This window comes from Gopherus flavomarginatus, chromosome 3 (assembly GCF_025201925.1).
Source record: "Gopherus flavomarginatus isolate rGopFla2 chromosome 3, rGopFla2.mat.asm, whole genome shotgun sequence".
Classification (NCBI taxonomy): Eukaryota; Metazoa; Chordata; order Testudines; family Testudinidae; genus Gopherus; species Gopherus flavomarginatus.
Window position 1 is genome coordinate 41,466,033 of NC_066619.1, and position 12,002 is coordinate 41,478,034.

General features: G+C 43.9%; 1 protein-coding gene across 3 annotated transcripts in view; it reads left to right on the plus strand.

The window, feature by feature from the left end:
- The first annotated feature begins 7,608 nt into the window (after positions 1 to 7,608).
- RNF180 (ring finger protein 180) overlaps positions 7,609 to 12,002 on the plus strand; it is a 126,200-nt gene continuing 121,806 nt past the window's right edge. For all 3 annotated transcript variants that reach the window (XM_050947000.1, XM_050947001.1, XM_050947002.1), the window contains exon 1: positions 7,609 to 7,672. The gene's annotated coding sequence lies outside the window, so the exon portion shown is untranslated. The remainder of the gene's footprint in view (positions 7,673 to 12,002) is intronic.

Below are 12,002 nucleotides of genomic sequence, written 5' to 3' on the forward strand. Positions count from 1 at the left end.
TCAGTTTAGAATTCCTTTGATTCCTCACTTACACTAAGCTCTCCTGTAGCAGCATCCATGAGTAAAGTTTTCTACCAACTCGAGCTGGCTAGAAGACTCAATTCGTTCCTGTTGGAAGATGACCTGGCCTCAGTTATTCATGTCTCTGTCACTTCTCGGCAAGTCTACAGCAATGTGATATAGCTGGGCCTGAAGCCTTTTGAATTTAGCAAACTCCAACTAGTACAGAACACTGCAGCAAGTCTTCTTTGCAACACTGGCTATGGCAAGCATAGAAGACCTGTCCTCTGCTCTCTACACTAGCTTCCCATAGAATTTTGAATCAAGTTTAAGGTCTTGATCTTTATCTTCAATATGATCCATGGGCTGTGCCTAGAATATCTAAAAGACTGCCTAAGTCTCCTAGATGAAGATCATGGAACAATGCAACTCTCTACAGTAATGGTGAAGCTCGTCTGTGCAGGAGACAGAACTTTCTTGGGTGCCAGGCCAAAACTGTGAAATGAATTCCCCCAGGAACTAAAGATCCTCACAAATCTAATACCACATTGCCCTCCAAGTGCAAGGTTCATGTCTTTGACCTTGCCACCTTTTCATAAATACACAGCAATGTGAATTTTGAGACACCACCACAACAAAGAAACAAAAATCACCTACCAAACCGTACCAAAACAAGTCACTCTACTGCACACACTTCTCCCCCTGCAGAGAGTATAGTAAACAAATACATGACATATGTTTAATCATGTTGCTTAATGCACTACTGGAAGTCACTCAGCTACTACAGTGATGACAATGGTGGTATAAGAACCTATATAGAATAGAATGTACTCTGGATGGGTTTGAAGTGAAAGACTTGAGATTAGGAGTTTCAAAAGCTCCTGGTGAAGTCACTGGAGTGAAATAACAGGCCAAAATGTTATTGAGATGTAAAGAAGTTCCCATATATGGATGTTTGTTTTGGTTGGCTAATTTCAATGAGACAAAGTTGTCCCCACTTTTTGAACAGGTTTTACTTTTATTTTTATTTTTTTTCCAGATAGTACTTGGCAACTTGGTTGGGAATGAGGAAAGGAGGAAGAAAAGTGTGACTTTGTAACACCAAGCTTCATCATCATGGTCCTCACTTGCTGAGACCCTAGGCCAGGGATTGGCAACCTTTGGCATGCAGCTCGCCAGGGTAAGCCCCTTGCAGTCCGAGGGATGTACTGGTCGCTGCTTCCCACCGCCCCCATTGGCCTGGAGTGGCAAACCACGATTGGCCAAACCTGCGGCCGCGGCAGGTAAACAAACCAGCTCGGCCTGCCAGGGTGCTTACCCTGGTGAGCCATATGCCAAAGGCTGCCAATCCCTGCCCTAGGCTTTGCCATCTCACCATGTTCCTGATCCTGGGAAATGTCCAGACCAGTCTGGGTGAGAAGGGAGCCAGCTGATAGCACCTTCTCCATTGAGTCAAATGATACTTGAGCGACACCTGGGATATGAATCTGATGTTGCACCTTATGGATGTCCAGCCATCGCTTCAAGCTCAGCATGGCTAAAACAAAGCTCTTAAACTTTCCTTTGCCCAAGCCCTCCCTGCTATCTCTTTCCTCAATCACTGAGGATAACACTATCCTCCTGCCTATTACTTACCCCAGTAATATGAATGTCACTTCAACTCAGGCCTTTCTCTGGGACTTCACATCCAGGCTAAATTTTGCCAGTTTTTTTCGTATAACACCTCTAAATATGGCCTTTCCTATCCATCTGCATAGCTAAAACTCTTGCCCAGGCTTTCATCATCTTACATACCAATTACTAGAATTCTCTAGCCTTGACAAATCAGTCTTGCCTCCCATTTAGAATGCTGCTGCAAAGATCATTTTCCCAGCCAGTCACTTTGACTCTGTCACCCCTCAGCTGGCTCCCCGACCCCACTCCCGCATCAAACATAAGCTACTTATATTCATTTCTAAGGCTCTTCACAGCCCATCTACATCATGCTTATCATTGCTCATTCACTATCAGGATAGCAGCTCCTACCTCCAATCGACTGATTATGCCAGCCTCCATCTCTCACTTGTCAATTTTCAAACAAGCACCTTTGTGCTTTTTCCCAGGCTGTCCCTCATTTTCCTCTTCCAAATCCCTTGTTAAAACTCTCCTTTGCTGTGATGCCTATAAAAAAAACCTCAGAAATGGTTAGGCTGCTGGTGTGCTGAGATGAATGCCTATCATGTTGACAAATACTGTTTCCTTGTACTCCCCTGTCTGTCTGTCCATCCGTAGGTTGTCTCTTGGCTTATACTTAGTCCCTGCCCCAAAGAGCTTACAATCTATCTTTTTGTTTTCTTTGTACAGTAACAAACATAATGGGGTTCTGCTATATAATTAGTGCTCCTACATGCTACAATAGTACAAATACTATACAATAATCATATTATTTTCTCTCTCATAAGCCTCTTTCTTCTGATGCCTCTTTCCTATCTTTGGTTCCTGGCTGATAAAAGCTTGGCTTAGCCAGTCTGGACAATTCTCCTCTGCACCAGTACTATGACCAGAAAAACAAGCTAAAAAAATGGCTTAATCACGTGCTTGAGTTTGCCAAGTTCCGGTGTGACTACTGCAGTTGTGCATAGGATTCTGTGGCAGTGTGAGATTCTGAAAATGAATAATAGTCTTTTTTGACCTGCGTGACTTGCCAAATTTAGATTCTTGTAGTTTTTTTCCAGTTTCAAAGAGAAATGGTGGATTCTGGTACCTTTGATGCAATCTTGTTTGTTTACAAAGAATGTACAAAGTCCTGTTTTCCTGAGCACAGCTGAAACCAAAATAAAGGGAGATTGTTTCTTTGCTTACAGCCGCAACACACACGCTTACCCAAACAATGCCCAGCCAATGCCCTCTGCCTACATGGTTCAAATTCGTGGGTAGTCTCATATGTGCATTGTTTTAGGTGGCTGCGTAACTCTCTCTCACAACTATCTTAAATGAAGGGCAGCTGCTATGACCACCAGCCTCAAGGATGCTTCACTGAACCCACAACAATATAATTAGAACACTATCTCCTGTTTTACTTATTTAGGCTAAGTCTACACTAGCGAGCTTTCAGTGACACAACTGTAATGATGCAGCTGTGCCACTGTTGTGATCACTCATGTAGCTGCTCTATGCCAACGGGGGAGAGCTCTCCTGTTGACATAATAAAATCACTTCTATGAGTCGCAGTAGCTACATCGGCGGGAGAAGCTGTCCCGCCAACATAGTGCTGTCTATACCGGTACTTCTGTTGGTATAACTTATGTTGCTCGGGAAGGGTGTTTTTTCATACCCCTGAGTGACATAAGTTATACTGACAAAAGTGGTAGTGTAGACACAGCCTTAGATCTCAAATTCCCCACAAGGGTAGAGGTGGGAGGTACTTTGCCATTGGGAAAAGCACATGCTAGATATTTCTGCTAAAACGATGAGTAGTGAAATAGTTAAGTGTTGAGATTTAAAGTGTTTTTCGCTTACAGAGTTGGTGACCTATTGTGATGAATGGGGATAGTGCACACTACTGAACTATAGTTTCAGTGTTTGTGAGATTACAGGAAAACAACAATGCATCAATTTTTCATGTTCATGTTTTCAAGATTTTCTCCACAATCAGAAGGGCTAGAAACATTTTAAAAAACTAGAAGCTTGGTTTCAGGATCAGCGTTCTACAGTGAGGAGAGGATTCTGTGGCAATTTTACAACTCTAGAATACATTGGCACCTTTTTATACCTCATTAACCAGCCATAGAATATCTATGATGGGAGTTTGCAGCATCAGAAAGTAGATGCACTCTCTCCTTCACTGAAGGAGTCTGTGAGCATTCAGCACAACCCCAAAACATTAGTAGAATTTTCCAAGGATGAGGGATGTAGCAAGGGCAGCTGATAAATATGCTGGCTGACTGGATCTGCATGACAATCCATCAGTGAGGTTCCTAGGCTCTAGGGAGTCATATAGCCACAATCTTGAAAGGAGGGCAGTGCAGTGATGGAAATCACCTGTTTTTCCTGGGGATGAACCCTATCTGGAGTGCAAGAAGCAAGACTGGCAGAAGGAGTTGAAACCTGGGTCTTCTTTAGAAATCGGAACTTTCCAGCCTCAAGTCCTTCCTTGCATCAGGGAAAAATGATAGGTCACTGTATTGTAACCCTTCTGCCCCATCCCATTGGAGAAACACCACAAACAGGGTTATAACACAAACCATAAACAAAAACCCACCTCCAAGTACGTTTGGCACTGTCCTTTTTCCCCTTAGGGTTTTAAGTCCAATCACCCCAAAGTCCAACAACCCAAAAGTCTCTGGTCAATGCCACCCCAGAGTTCGAGAGTCTATCTGTAGAGGTCCCTCCCCCCAGCCTGGGTAGAAAGGGGCACCTTACGTGGTCCAGGGCCAACTGCCCTGCCTCTCCGTGGGTTCTGCTTCCGCCTTCTCCACGAACTGCTCCGCTTCACCAGCCGCTCCACTCTGCTCCTCCAGCCGTCCTCAGGAACTGCTCCGCTCCACCAGCTGCTCTGCTCCATGAGCTGCTCTGCAAAACTGCTCGGCTCCGCTCACTCTGTGGGCCGCTCCACCCGTCCCACAGCTACTCCGCTCTGCCAGCCGCTCTGCTGCCACCAGCTGTCCCGTGATCCGCTCCAGCCGTCCCCGCAACTGCTCCACTCCGCCAGCTGCTCTGTTCCACAGCATATCTTCAGGCTCCCCCACTAGCTAGCACAATGCTCAGTGCTCTCAGCTCAGTCATTTCAGCTTTTTTGTGATTTCAATTCTTAGTGATCTCAGCTCTTAGTGGGGGAGCCCCAGTGCTAGTGCACCATTAGCCCAAAGTGCGTTCAGCTCAGTAACCTGTATTTAGATTCTTGAGGGAATAAAAAAATCAATTCTGACATTCCACAGTGGAGAGAGGAGGGGGTGCAACTGGTGCTTCTGGCTTCACAAGGAGCCTGCACCACCAGGCACAGATACCTGTCCCCAACCTCTCTACTTCACTGGGTTTTGGAACCCATGACCCTTGTCTAGCAAGTACCACCCAACTGAGGGTGAGTCATTTGTCACCAAGCAGTCCCACCGCTCAGCAATCTGGGATAGGGTAGGCGTGTCTATGCAAATAAACTCTCTGACATTCTTTCCACCAGATGTCAGGGTAGAGCTTATCCTGACTCTGCTTACAGTATATTAAAATATTTACCAACAGACCACTCTGTCCTAAAATGGGAAACAGATGACTTCATCTTTAAAAGAGGATTTTTTTACATAAACACTTGTGTGGGAGGTGGCTTTACCTTATAGCACTATAAAAAGATGCCATGTTTGATCATTAACAAGTTTTTAAAGATGAAAAAATAGAAGTAGAGTGCAAATATCTGTACAGACACTGAATGTATACTCCAGTATGAATGCAAACTCAGGGAGATTAAAATATACCTCTACCCCAATATAATGCTGTCCTCGGGAGCCAAAAAATCTTACTGTGTTATAGGTGAAACCGCATTATATCGAACTTGTTTTGCTCTGTGGGAGTGCACAGCCCTGCCCCCCCCCCAGCACTGCTTTACTGCGTCATATCCAAATTCATGTTACATTGGACTGCGTTATATCAGAGTACAGGTGTAATTGAGACAGGGATGGAGTAAGGACTATTATAAACTCAAGTTCATGATTTAGTATTAAAGGTATAAATATTTTTTTGAATAATAGATGATAACAGCAAGTTTGGGTGCAAGATAAAGGCAAATTTGGTATACATTGAGTTTATGTAGACTGAGGAAAGAAATACAGGCAGCAGGAATATACACTGATCACTTTGCCAGGATGGTGACAGTGATTGTGAAATGCCCAGGGAGCTTAGAGGGGCTACAAAAATAGAAAATTCAATAATAATGGGGAATCTCAACTATCTCATATTGAATGGGAACATGACACCTGAGGATGAGAGGCAAAGATAAAATTTGTAGACACCGTTATTGACTGATTGTTAGAGCAGCTAGTCCAAGAACCTACTAGGGGAGCGGCAATTCTTGATTTAGTCCTAAGTGGTCCACAGGATCTGGTCCAAGAGGCGAATGTAGCGGAAGAGTCACAAGAATGAAATGCCTGTAAGCTGCATAGAAACTTTTTAAAAACACCATATTAGAGGTTCAAACTATAAGTATGCCCCAAATTAAATAAACAGTAAGAGGATCAAAAAATGCCACCATAGTTAAACAACAGAGTAAAAGAGGTGGTTAAAAAACAAAATGACATATTTAAAAAATTGGAAGCAAAGACAGTGGGTGGAGCCTGCCCTTTGGGGAGGCTAGCCCCCCTACGGCCCCTGCCCCCTCCCCCTCCCGGAGGTGCCCTGAGCCAAGGCATGTTATGAAGGCCAAAAGTATAACTGGGTTCAAAAGCATTAGATAAGTTCATGAGGATAGGGCCATCAATTACTATTAGCCAAGATGGTCAGGGATGTAACCCCATTGTCTGGGTGTCCCTAAAACTCTGACTGCCAGAAAGCAGGATTTGATGACAGGGGTTGGATCACTTGCTAATTGTCCTGTTCTGTTCATTCCCTCTGAAGCATCTGGGCATTGGACACTGTGAGAAGACAGGATACTGGGCTAGGTGAACCAGTAGAGCCATTCTTATGTTATATTCTAAATGGATGTGAGACTAGGACAAGCTGAATGAGGAAGATTTGTTTAAAAAGCCTGATGGGAAAGTTTAAATGTCCCATTGAAACAGCAGTATTTTTGCTGTAAGTTTAAATTGTTGGGATATTTGGTGTTGTACTGAAAACCCCAGCTCCTGGAATCCTGTGATTACAAGACTCAGCTTTTATTAAAAAAGTATCTAGTTCTTGTGGTTTTGGAGAAAAACTTGGAAACATGATGGCTCAAAAACCTGAAGATAAATAAAATGAACCTTAAAAGTTATTACTATTACAAATCTAATGTGTTTTAAGCCAATCATGATTTTTTTTGAGCCTGCCTCATGATACCTGAACATGAGGGGTTGGCAACACAGCTCAAAGACAGTTTCTAATAGGGGATACTCATATCAGATAATTCCTACAAAAAATTTGACTAACAGTTATACTGTTCTCCTGCTGTGATTCCTGCCCGTCACTGATAGTGTCTCATTGTTTTCTTGTAAGCCAGTCTGTGTCTAGCCATCTGTTGTCTCCTGTGGTATAGTTTGTAAGATGTGTAGGGACTGTGTCTTTGTACAGGGCCTAGCCCAATGTGGTCTGGTCCCTGCCATGGGCTCTGGAATACCAACACTAGAGTGTCTTCATCTGCTGCTCCAGCCAAACGGCCATTAAACATGCAGCTGACCCCTGGGAAAGGATAGAGCCCTGCCCTAACACCCATCCCCACCCCGGCTGAGTGAAGAGGCACCTTGCGCTGCCATGTTGTCTCTCCCTCACCCCAGGAGACGGCGGAGGGGGGGGATCAGCAGTTCCACTTGTTAACTCTGTCACACGTTGGAGCTCCCACCCCGTCTCTCAGTCCCCGCACGCTCCCCGCCGCCCCATGCCCCAGCACGGAGCGCTTTTCGCTGCTGTTTGTCTCCCGTCTCTTCCCGTCGGCAGCTGTTGCACCCAACCCCCCGCGCCAGCTCGAGCGGCCGGTCCCGCGGCCTGACTGACGGACACCCCCGTCCGGCGAGCGGTAAGCGGGGGGCGCTGCTAGCTCCGCCTGGCCTGCTGCCCCTATGCCGGGGGTGGGGCGGCCGCGCCCGGCGCCAGCCCGGGACACAGCCACCCCCAGCGCTGCGGGGCAGGCCCGGCGTCCGGGTGGGGCTGGGCGCCCCTCACGGGAGGTGCGTGGGCTCCGTTACCGGGGGCGGCGCTCCGTGGCCAGCGAAGGGCCGGGGCGGGTTTGGCTGCGGGGTCGCTGTCAAACCGGCCGAGTTTCCCGAGGCAGCCGCCGCTGCTGGGTCCCCTCCCCACGCGCCTCCCCCGGGGAGAGGAGCCGCAGGTTGCTTGTGTGCTCGGGGAGGGGAAAACCCGCCCGTGGCTCCCTCCACGTTCCCCCCGCACGCGCGCGCACGCACACACACACACACTCTCCTGATTTTTCACATTTGCTCTCTGGTCACCCTCCCACTGGGGCTGAGCCTCCAGGGAGCTGGCTGGAGTTCCTGATCTCGCTGCTTTGTGCAATGAAGAAATAGCTCAGCTGTCAGCGCGTCCCCGAGGCCAGCGTGAGCGACCCCCACGATCCTTCGCCAGCGCTGCTGGTGGTATTAGCGGCCTTGGCGAGCTCTACGGACTTCGGGTTCCTTCTGACAAAATGCAATTCAAATGGTTTGTGCCTTCCTGCTGTCAAGATGAAGGGTGGTAAAGACCAGCAAGTTGGAGCGTGTCTAGCACTACAGCTGCACCACTGTAGTGCTTAAGGGCATGTCTACATTCGCCATTTAAAGTGGAAAAAGTCCCTCTTGCGCAAAAACCATGGGAGTATCAACATTTGCCAATGACTTTTTGCGGTGAAACTCAGAAGTTTCACTGCAATAAGAGAACCACCTCCATGAGAGGCATCCAGCTCTTACTAGTGGTACTTTTGTAGTGATATGCAAGTGAAGACACATTCTTCCTGTTTACAGAGCTTTTAGCCTCTGGAGAATATCCTGTAGTGTGTAAGTGACCACTCTGGCCCCAGCTCTGCTGCCAGGTAAAGAGACATCCACCCCTCCCCGTGTAAAGCCCCAGGAAGTTTGCTCCTTCCTGTTTTCTTGGCAAGTGCTCACTTATCATCTGGCCTGGTGACAGTGCCTGCTCCATGGAGCAAAGGATCTCCTGCTAGGATCAGTGCTGAGCTACTGGAGCTGATCAGTGCGTGGGGGGAGAGGAGGCTGTGGATTTCTCCATTCAACCTATGTAACAGCATTATGATATTTTCAGACATGTCTTCACAGAGCTATCCACAATGCTTACATCTTGTTTCTGAGAAATTAAACTAATTCAGAATGCACTCTGGTGTATATTAGTTGTTAAAGTTATGCATTCCAATTTGAATTATTTTGCACTTGTCTATGTTGAATTTTATCTTCCGTTATATTGCCCAGTTGCCTAGTCTTTTCTGGCCCTTCTGAAGGTCCTCATGGTCATTACAAGTCTTGACTAATCTAAATAATGTTATTGGCAAATGTTGTCTCTTCACTATTCACTCCACCTTCTATGTTGTTAGTTACCTACGTTGAACAATTGTGCGAACCCTGAGTTTTGGGGTACCTCACGACTAACCTCTCTGCATATAGGGGTGGCTTGAACTTCAGGTTCCACTCATATTCTGGCTATGATTATCCTTTTAAGTTCACAGTGCTCTTAAGCTAAAGGTTTCTGAGCATATGAGGCAGTGATTTAAATGTAACGTTCTCCAGCCTGTTAATTTAAGTCAGCTATTATAGTACAACACTGTACAGTTAAAATTGCTATGGTACTGCTGTGGAAGTACTTAACAAAGAAGCAGTCCCCTAAACACTACTCATTTTAGTATAGACTCTTTGCAAAATGTCAAAGTAATCTATTGTTAAGACTGTACTGTTCTCCCCCTTATCAGTCACTTCAGTAAGGATTCGTATTCTGCTTCTGCAAAATACAAACCCCACAGACACATTTGTGCTAAGTCTAGCACTAAAGAAGCAGAGTTCATTATGGAAGATTATATGCAGGCATTTACTTTAAAAAACAAACCTTTTGTTACACAGATCTTTATTTGCAACAGATTGGGCTATAAGTTGTCTGTTTCCTCCATAGTGAGAACTGAAGAAAAGCACAGGTGTGCAGAACTTTAATAGATCTTCAGGAATATTCTCATTAAAAACAACTGCTAGGGCACAATATTACTGCAAACTGCTGTAATTTGTTTCTCCAAGTTATTTATTTCCATTTTTTAAACTATGGTTTGATGTAGCTGTACACTAAAGGCATTGTCTGACAGAAAAAGTAGAAAGGAAGGAGACAGTTACTGTAAATTTCTTATTATGAATGCATAAAATTAACTAAAATATCTTTGCATATAGACACGGGGCAGTTAAGAAAATCTGTTTTGAAAATGCTCATATTGTGAAGGAACAAAAAACAAGTGATCATCTATTTAGGAAAATAAATGATTGAGTTTGTGCCAGATGTTGTTATAATAAGATGGATTCTTTTAATGGTATGAAAAATGAAATGGAGCATAATGTAATATATAGATAAACAGGCCTTGCTTGAATACAGGTAAATGTCAAGGGCTAGAGCTTTATTTGGAAACTTCTGAAATACAAGCTAGTCAAAGAAACTCAAAACTGTATACAAAGAAACACCCCTTGCAGTCCTTATAGATTGGTTGTACTCTGGTGCATTGTTGGACTAAATGCATAATTATTAAGATATATTACAAGATAGACAAGAAAGATCTACCATTAGTCAAATAGATCATAGCTAATTTTGTAATATTATAAATGCATAGTTTGGAATTACATTTTCACAGTACATTTAAGGTGTGTTCAAAATTATATTTGCAGAAGCACTCCCTGAGTGGTATTCATTACGTTTCAAAACCTGAGTTTGAATTGAATACTTTCTTGAGAGAGACATTTAAAATTCGTATACCCTTTGACTGCTGCTTTCAAATATGTCATATGCTGACGGGCTGTTAAAATAACTGTGTTGACAGTAACTGTGTAAGCAAAACTCAAGATACAGGGATGTCCTGTATGGTTCAAAGCATTTGCATTTTATTAAATTCTTGCCATGTGCAAGACAAGGTCTTGAATGTGAATATTCTGTTTTTGCTTAAATGCACCTACCATGATCTTTCGTTCAACTAATATTGATCTGAAGCTCCTACTTAATACTAATACTATTCTATTAGTTTGTCTAGAAATAAAAGAATACTGGAGTTGTAACATGTTCATACTTTACCTGTGGATTGAAAGCTGCAGAAACCTATGAAAAGCACTGAAGCGATCTGTCTTATTACAGTGGGTTTTTTTTTTTAAATAGTCTGGCTGTATGCTATAATCATAGTTACCATTTAAGTAAACCAAATACTGTTATAACTAAAGCTTTGGTAAGAGAGCAGAAGCCTAGTTTATTGTGGAGGAAAAAGCAGAATGAAGAGCAAGTACTTTCTGCTGAAATAAGTACTTAGTTTTTTGGCATAAATATGTGGATCATTTCATCGCTTTTCCTTTAATCAGATAATCTTTCTTCAGAAACCGAGCAGACAGATGACATGCATCTTAGCCTATTGCTTGTTAGAAAGAAATGCAAAGGAAGGCAATAGGCTGTACAAACAATTTGTCAGATATCTCTCAGTGTATTATTAATGAAAAATCAATAGAAATAAGCGTGAAATTGTTGACTCATTTGCAAATTGATATTGCAGGCACCCACAGAATCCCTTCTGTGATCTTTTGCCACTAATTTTAAATGCTGATTTTAATTTCAATGTTTAATTTCAGGGCTTAGAGTAGGAATGCCCAGAGCACCATGATCCAGGAGGCCCTTTAAACATAAATCTTAGGTTTAATTTTCAAGTAGGTGGCCCAAGGAAGTCAGAAAAAGCAGGAACAGGAGGTGGATTTCTGGGAGGGCAGGGGGAAAGGGAGAGTTTTATGAGGTCACTGACAGAAAGATTGAAAGAGAAGAGCAACAAGAATGATTAAAGGTCTTGAGAACATGACCTACGAAGGAAGGCTGAAAGAATTGGGTTTGTTTAGTTTGGAAAAGAGAAGACTGAGAGGGGACATGATAGCAGTTTTCAGGTATCTAAAAGGGTGTCATCAGGGGGAGGGAGAAAACTTGTTCACTTTAGCCTGTAAGGATAGAATAAGAAGCAATGGGCTTAAACTGCAGCAAGGGAAGCTTAGGTTGGACATTAGGAAAAAGTAACCACCCTGACAGTTAGGAAAACACTGGAATAAATTGCCTAGGGAGGTTGTAGAATCTCCATCTCTGGAGATATTTAAGAGTAGGTTAGATAAATATCTATCGGGGATGGTCTAGAC